Below are 8,962 nucleotides of genomic sequence, written 5' to 3' on the forward strand. Positions count from 1 at the left end.
TCAAATGAAATAACAAAATACCTGCTCTACTTACCTTAGCCCTTTAACAGAATACATACTCTTGAAAATTAATGATGCATTAATACATCAGAAGCTTTTCAGGATTATAAAACATACCTAAACCACAAACAAACTCCAAGCTAACATTACAGGTGTACCAAGAGACCTAATTCACATAACAAGAAGCCCTGGAACAGCACTTTTTAAAATTCCAGTGAGATCAGTAATTATGCACCAGTGCACACAAAGGCTCAAGTGAGTCATCCCCAAGGTAGCCTCACCACGAGCTGAAGAAGTTAATTTCATCTTGAGATCCTATCAACCAAACTAAAGAGAAGAAAAAATGCATCAAAGAAAACCCAAGCAGATATAAACTCAAGCATACATAATAGATACAGTAATTTATCATATGCACAATAAATAATATGTAACTGCAGATTGAAAACAGCTGCTTTACCCAGAGAGTTGCCTACTGATACTTAGGAACCTGGAGAGGATTTTGGGGTCAGCAGAATACTACCACTTGGTAGTTTCTGTCTTCAAAGGACTGTATCTAATGAATCTTGATAAGATCCCAGTGAAGCAGGTCAGTATTATAGTTCATTTCATAGCTAGTTAAAATGACTACTGTCCTGGAAAATTTGGGATCCCAAAAGTACTGTGATCATTTTGTGAACTTTTCTTTCATGCCTTCCATTTTCCTTTGCTTGCTCTCTTCAGTTGGGTCCAGAAAGAGAATATAGTATTGCTGCAGCTAATTTTTGCCATCCTATGAAATCCACAGAACTGATATGAACTCAATCAGCACGGCTAGGACTATTAGAGCTAACCAAATGAGCAGGAAATGGCTGAAGTCAAGGGATTAGCATATAGAAGGAAAGGGCTTTGCACTCTAGGCTGCAGAAAATGCACCCCTTCTCTTTTGAGATTACAAGTCATTTATCTTCTCTTGGAGCACCTCTTTCTGATAAATGGTGCTATCAGGGCAGCCTGCTCATGCCATTTCTAAACCAGTCTGGCAGCAAATTAAACCAGGATGTAAATTTGTCACTCTCAGCCCCTCAGAGAAGATCTACAGAGGGGTTAATTGCACTGTCATGCTTTCAAACCATTCCATTCTACAGGAGAAGGCATAAAACTTTCTACACACACCCTGGGACAACCCAAGCGGGTTGCAGGTAGCAGGCAGTTAAACACACACTGATATTCACACACTGATATTCACAGACATATGGGCAGTCTATCCTGATGGATCTAATGAAACTAACTTGCAAAATGTAAAGTGTGTAAGTACTTGCCTGGGGGCTATGTGGGTTATCAGAATTATTAAATTTTGACTGTATTATTTTGCAATCTGTGCTGAACGTCCCTTTATCAGCTTATGGATGTACTTCCCCAATTAAACTCTAAGATATAACAGGCAGTACAGCAGTACTGGTTAATGCATGCATCAAATCCTCAACGAACTCCTGTCATCTCAAAGTTTCATGCCACAGAGAAATTTCTGTGCAATGCTGTCATACTGTCTCAGAACACTTTATTAGACAGATGCAAAAGCAAGTGATACTGTTTCTTCCGTCTGTAATATTACCTTTGCATTAACTCTCTCACTCTGTATGGCTCCGAAAGGTGACAGTCATCAAAACTGCAATTAGAATAATTATTTAAGCATTGATTGAAATTACTTTCCTTCCAAGATTTTACCATTACAACTCCATCTTCTTTTTGCTCTTTTTGGAGAAAAGTCTGGTGAAGCCATAGAAAGACACTCTCTCCTCGTTCACTGCCTTGGTGCAGTGCTGGGGGGTCACACACCACACAACACGGCTCTGTTCCTCACTCCCTTCCCTCCCCAGGACCCTGCCACACATTGTGGGGAAGACCAAGGGGAGCAAGGGCCCAGCAGGGTCAGGCTGTGAAGAACAGAGCCCTGCACTCTGAGTCCTTCTCCACAGCATTTCCTGCTGCTGGGGAATCTGGTGACACTGTGAGAAATGGTTATGAAAGCTTCAGATGATACTGCCCATCATAATGGGTCTCAAACCCAGAAAGCCACAGAGTCTAAGCATACGAGAGACCAAGGGAATGCAAAAAGCACAAGCCACCAAATAGCAAAGTAGCTGGACACCTTTTTTTTCTGAAGCTGGACACAATTTTTTCTAAAAAGCACTAAGAAATTTTTGGGTCCTATGGAACAGGAGAAATAAGATTTAATTCTGGAATTGTGTCTATAAATTTTACTTACAACACCCTTTTCACACAACTAAAGCCCAGAGGACAGAGTCATCCAGGAAAGTTTTAATTTTGAACTGATAATTTTCAAACTACAGTGTCACGGACTACTATAGCAACTACATGGAAATAGCTCAATTTCAGTTGCTGAACTGTTAATCCAAATGGAACAACATAAAATGTTCTTGGTTCTTTTATAAATTCTAGCAAACATTTTATACTAGCATATTTTTAAATATATATATAATTACTATAGGAGATGCTGTTTTGATTGTAATAATGTAGCCTTCAAAAATATAACCTGACAAAATAAAAATATGCCCTCTAGCGTAAAAGAAGGTCCTTGCATGGAAACTATATGGTAGTTCATATTGTTATAGCTAAAATTACAAACCTAAACTTCCATTGATTCTGTCTCCATATGGACTTTTACACCTTCTGACCACTCACCAGCAGGTAGTTCAGAGGGTCTGATCCACAATGTTTGAAGGCTTTACCAACTTTCCAATAAAGCACGGGTGTTTTCAAGCATTTATTTAATATAGAGTTCCTCTTTTCAAAAATGTAATTCTGAGTTTGAGGCCTAAGTACTGTGCAGTTTCCCAGAAAACATGAGCACCGAACCACTCAGTAAGTTACCCAATCACCTCCCAGACCCCGGGGAACTTTCCAGACCTGGGGAGTGGGCTGGGGGTGACGGACAGGGGGATCGCCAGGGGAACATGAGGATTGACAGGTAAATTAACATGAAATGAGGAGGGCCCGACTAGATTGACAGATAACTGACACAGGGTGGGGAGGGGGAGACTGGAAATCCCCTTTGCCCAGGTCGCCATCTTGGGACAATACAAACTAATGGGAATTAAATTTAAAACTCATAAAACTTAACTTTAGAACATCAGGAAAGGTGCAAGTAAGGTGGGGAACAAAGCATAAACACAAACGCACCCCAACAACCTGACAAAATAAAAATATGCCCTCTAGCGTAAAAGAAGGTCCTTGCATGGAAACTATATGGTAGTTCATATTGTTATAGCTAAAATTACAAACCTAAACTTCCATTGATTCTGTCTCCATATGGACTTTTACACCTTCTGACCACTCACCAGCAGGTAGTTCAGAGGGTCTGATCCACAATGTTTGAAGGCTTTACCAACTTTCCAATAAAGCACGGGTGTTTTCAAGCATTTATTTAATATAGAGTTCCTCTTTTCAAAAATGTAATTCTGAGTTTGAGGCCTAAGTACTGTGCAGTTTCCCAGAAAACATGAGCACCGAACCACTCAGTAAGTTTTGCCATTGTCTACAACAGAGCCAGGGGTTTGGAACTACAAGGAGCAGTTTTAGGTGTCAGGAACAGCTTTGCAGGCATTCCCTCTGTAAGCAAGGAGTCTAGTCAGTGCAACATCTGGATCAGGAGAGACAACAGTACCTATACTATATCAATTTTTTTTATGAGCTCAGCTTCCCCACAGTTACCATATACCATCTAGTGATACAAAAGGAAATTGCAATTGCTCATTCACTATTTTTTAAAATTAAAGATGAAGAGGACAACAACATTTTTTTAATAGTTTGCTTTCCTTTCACTAAAATAAAATATGAGTGCACTACTTTCTCCTTGCGATGAACCGTTTTTCCATATATCAAGAATCTTGTGACTCCAGCTAGTTTTCAGGATTTCATTCCTGAAGATGTATGATTCTGCAAGAATTTCAGCTTCAATATTGTTAAAATAAAGCTTGCCTTATAGCTACAGATGGACATTTTATGTGCAGTTATAAGTTACTGTTAAGTCCTACAGATGTAAAACTTGGGGCCAAATTTAAAAAAAAAAAACAAAAACAAAATCTAACCTTGTAAATTTTGTAAACATCATGATTTTGAAGATCCCAAAATATTTTTCTTTTTAATGAGTTTAGTTGCTCCCTTGGTTGATAGGGAAGAAGTCAAAGAGAAAGGGATTCAAGTGATGATGAGACTAAAGCACAAGATTTACTTTTGGGAAAAGAAGGCTTTAATCCTGCAAACTCACTGCGTGGAAAACTAAAAGATTTAAACACACTGCACTGTAATGCAATAACTGTTTTGTGGTGGGATTTTTCTGCTTGTCTGCATCACCATATGGATGACTTCAATTCTACAGCAACATATACTGTGATATGAATTTGACAGCTGGGATAATGGAAAAAGTCAATGTTTACTTATTGGCAGAAGAAAATGTTACCTTGCCTGCCAACTGGGGCAATAAAATAAATTTGTTTTGTATGCTGTGTGGAATTTTTTAATGCCACTAAATGAAAACAAAAGAATCAGGATCTCTCCTTGGGAGTTCACAGGGAGAATGGGTACAGATACAGCAAAAGTAACAGATTGAGAGAACTGAGAAAAAGAACTCGCCCTGAGCTCCTCTTCTCCCACTCCTCCTCCTCAGCATCATTCAGCTTCCTGTTTTTAAAGCAAAATGGGATTGTTCTCATGACTAACCAGCACAATCCTTCCAAAACTGTTAAATAACAACGTTTTTGGCAGAAGTTACTACATATCTAGATTATGTAAGCAAAATACAGATATTCCATGAGGTACAGAAGTTGCATTTCCATACACCAATTCGGCCTTGAACTGACACTTTGTTCTGAATCTACAAAGAGCAACTGTAAATCAGTTTAGCTACAGTGCAGCGGGACTGTAAATGCAGATTGCTGAAACAGGCATAAACCTCAGCAGTTTCTAGAGAGTCAAAATGAAAAAAAACACTTGCAAACCCAAAGGGGCTTTGGATTTCCATCAATCAGCTTGCATTTCATACATCATTGGCACAACCACAATCACATTTCAAGAGAGTTCAAGTGAATGTCATTTTGTCTCACTGACACCATCTTAAAACACTCATAGCACAAGGGATAAGCTTGTGTCTTGGACTGTGAAAAACTATAAATATCATTCATAAAAAGAAGTAATCCTGGAAAATTTGTGTATCTTAGTTTTTGATGACAGTATGACATTTATTACTTCAATAAAAATGGCACTGCAACATGGGGATCTCCTGCTGTAGGACAGCTTAGAGGAAAAGGAATGCAGGGAGTGATAAGCAAAAGGGGGTTCAGAAAGCAATGTGCCACTCAAGCAAAATCAAGATTAGTACTTTTACACATTGTAACTCGATTCTCACCTCCTCTCTGGCTCCTTGCAAGGAACAGACAAGTGCAGGGCACTGCCAACTTTACACCTTCTCTGGACTTTACAGAGGGTTTGCTGAAGGTGCAGGAGCATGGAATGGGCATGATACCACACACCATCCACTCTTCTGCTGATAGTGTTAACTTGAAGCAGTTTAGAGGTTCTCCACAGCAACTTCCCAAACTGCTTTGATATAAACTGACTCAAAACCACAGCAGAAGGAAACTGCTTTTCTCCCCTCTCATCTCAGCTGCACCAAGTGCAGCAAGGATTGAGCTCTTGAGGAACATAAGACATTGGCACATCTGCAAAGGCTTATATATTGAAGAAGCAGAAAAAAATGTTTCACATGTGGATTAATAGTTCCCCACCATCCCAGCAAAATATTAATAATGGGACTGTAGACACTTAGCAGAGAAAGTGGTGTTCTTTAAGAAATAGTCTGGTGAATCTTTACTTTTCAAACCACTGTATTAATTAATAATTTAGTGCTGAGCAAAAGATATAAATTTCACAGTGATGATGTTGTAGAGCACAGTAAAAATACACAGGGAGAAATACAGCAGACAACAGAAATGTGAAGCAAGTAGATGTAGAAAAGAGAATTGAGGTGGATTCAATTGTAACAGACAGGTACAAATAGGCATAAAGAAAGCCATCAGGGGAATTAATAGGTTGTGCCCATGCCAAAAACAGAAACACAAAAAAATATGTTTAAGTAATACCTGTTCTGACTGAAATAGGAACTGGTAATATGGATTGATAACCACGTAGGGAACATTTCAGAAGTCATATTACTAGAACTGATCCCCTTATTGTAATCTATTCAACTAGATACCCCTTCATGCTCCTTAGTCTAGTAAGGTGCAATGCATTTAATTCTTTGGTTACCACCTTTAGTACTGTCTGATATTCCTTTAATTGCCATGCTTGCTCCATAACTCATGGAGTGTAAAATAAAATCTATCATTCACAAGCACATTTTCTCAGTCCATCTGAAGCTGCAGTGAAACTCACAAGCCTATCCATACACAACCACAGACTTCCTTTTTACTAAGTACAGTCTTCCCAAGGTGTTGCCTTTCTTACAAAGCTGCACACAGTCAGAATAGCTTTGCGTGAACTCTTTAGATCCCATAACAGCACAAGCCTGCTTTCTTTTTTTAGGTCATGTTCTAACAGAAACTGACAGGAATTTGGCCTCAATAGCTTCCACAGGATCAAGGTCTGGTTCAGTGAAGGATTAAGGCTATTGTTGCTGAGCACACACTGCCAGTAAGAGACCTTTTCCCAAATCTCTATTCTTTGATTCAGCCTCACACAGAACCATCTAAATAGAACATCAGGTTACCAGGTAGATGCTTGGCCTTGGATGCAAACATGTCACATTTATTAAAACCAGTGCAAATTTTGGGTAGGCTTTTCTGAACTTTTAGAAAATAATAAATGATTTAATGAAATGCATTTATTTGTAGGTAAACAGTTTGTGCTAATTGAGAGTGGGGCTGTGGCTAAGCCTCATCCCCAACAGGCTACAGCTGTGAGAAGCAGGTGAGCAGCATTGAAAGCAATGGGACATGGAGTGCCCAGGAGCACTGACCAACCACCAAAGGGAACAGAGGGCACACAGGTGCAATGCATGAACTTGAGGGGTATAAAAGGTTGGGCTAAAGAACAAGAAGGGCAGATATTTGCAGCTTTCTGAGGTGTTATGAGGTTATGCTGTATGGGTAGATACCTAAAGCTGTCTGATATGGTATGGTGTTACTTTGTAACAGTGAATATTAAAGCCTTCTGAAATTGTATAGTGATATTCTGTGTATTGTGGCTGTCTAGACTGCAACATTTCTTTTGGTATTCCTAATTACACTTAGAATTTAGTTTTTTTAGAGTTGTCATCTCTTATGTTTTCTGATGCTTGTGATTTCCATGGGTTTAAAAATCAAAAAGAGCAGCCAAAGAGTAGCTTTAGTTTTAACAAGCCCTTGGGTAGGCAGTCTGCACCTTGAAGCATTTAGTTTTCTATTTAGGTGCAATGAGTACCTAGACACACAGTCCCTTTCCCCATCTAAATACCATTCCAGCCTAAATGATGTGTGGATTATTGTTTCCCATCCTGCTTTATTAAAATATTAATACAGCAGGATTCTCAATTGACAACAGCAGGCAGCACAGGTGTCCTCCCTGCACCTCACCTACAGGAGCAGCTCAGCTTTGGGATTGTCTGACCCCCTGAAATTACATCTGGGTCTTGCTGAGGCCCATCTCCACCTATGGGTGATCACCAAAACAGCCAAACTCCTGCAGCCACCCAAGCATGGCTGGGCAATGCACAGAAGCATGAGGCATGTGCTTGTCAAGCCACCTAAATTTTCAGGCAAAAAATGAGCTGCAGAATATGCTCCTGAAAAGGCCAGCAACTCTTTGTACCTACTGCTGAATCCACTATCTGGCCTCATCCACGGGAACAAGGGCAACTGCAACCTGCCTTCACATTAATCAAGCATGACAGAGCTGTGCAAGTTCATCTTCCCCAGCACTGCCAATAGGAACAATGAATCCCAATGAAGTGTGCCTGCCTACTTTTTCAGGCCAGAAAGCTCCAGGGAATACACACACTGAGGCTCCCTTTTGTCTCTGGTGTATTTGGTTTGTGTGGCAAAGTTTTGGTAGCGGCAGGGGGCTACAGTGAGATGCTTCCAGAAGGCTCCCCTGTGTCTGACAGAGCCAATGTCAGACAGCTCCAAGATGGACCCAAGGCTCAGCCTATCAGTGACAGGGGTAGTGCTGTGGGATAACAGATTTAAGAAGGGGAAAAAGTCTGCACAACAGAATGAGAGTGAGAGCAATTCTGCAGACCCCAAGACCAGTGAAGGAGAAGGAGGAGCTGCTCCAGGTGCTGGAGCAGAGATCCCCGTGCAGCCCCTGGTGCAGACCATGGTGAGGCAGCTGTGCCCCTGCAGCCCAGGGAGGTCCATGGGGGAGCAGAGACCCACCACAGCCCATGGAGGACCCCAGGGCAGAGCAGGTGGGTGCCCAAAGGAGGCTGTGACCCTGTGGGAAGTCTGTGCTGGATCAGGCCCCTGTAAGGATCTGCGGCCCCATGGATAGAGGAGCCCACACCAGAGCAGGTTTGCTGGCAGGACTTGTGACCCTGAGGGGGCACCCGCTGGAGCAGGCTGTTCCTGAAGGACTGCGCCTCAAAAATCAAGAGTAGGAAGCCAAAAATCAGCTTGGAAAGAAAGGAAGGCAAGGGTAGTGTTTTTAGATTGGGGTTTATTTCTCATGATCCTGCTCTGATTTGACTGGTATTAAATTCATTTCCCCACGTCAAGACTCCTTTGCCCATGACGGCAATCCGTGAGTGATCTCATCCTGCCCTGATCTCGACCCAGAGCCTCTCGTTATATTGCCCCTCCCCTGCCCAGCTGCGGAGGACAGTGCCAGGGCGGCTTTAGAGGGCGCCTGGCGTCCAGCCACGGTCAGCAGTCCAGGAGGCGACACGACCTGGGCAAGGGATCCGGGAAAGGCACCCCCATGTGTGGAGGCG

The sequence above is a fragment of the Geospiza fortis genome, unplaced genomic scaffold (genome assembly GCF_000277835.1).
Source record: "Geospiza fortis unplaced genomic scaffold, GeoFor_1.0 scaffold98, whole genome shotgun sequence".
NCBI classification, from domain to species: domain Eukaryota; kingdom Metazoa; phylum Chordata; class Aves; order Passeriformes; family Thraupidae; genus Geospiza; species Geospiza fortis.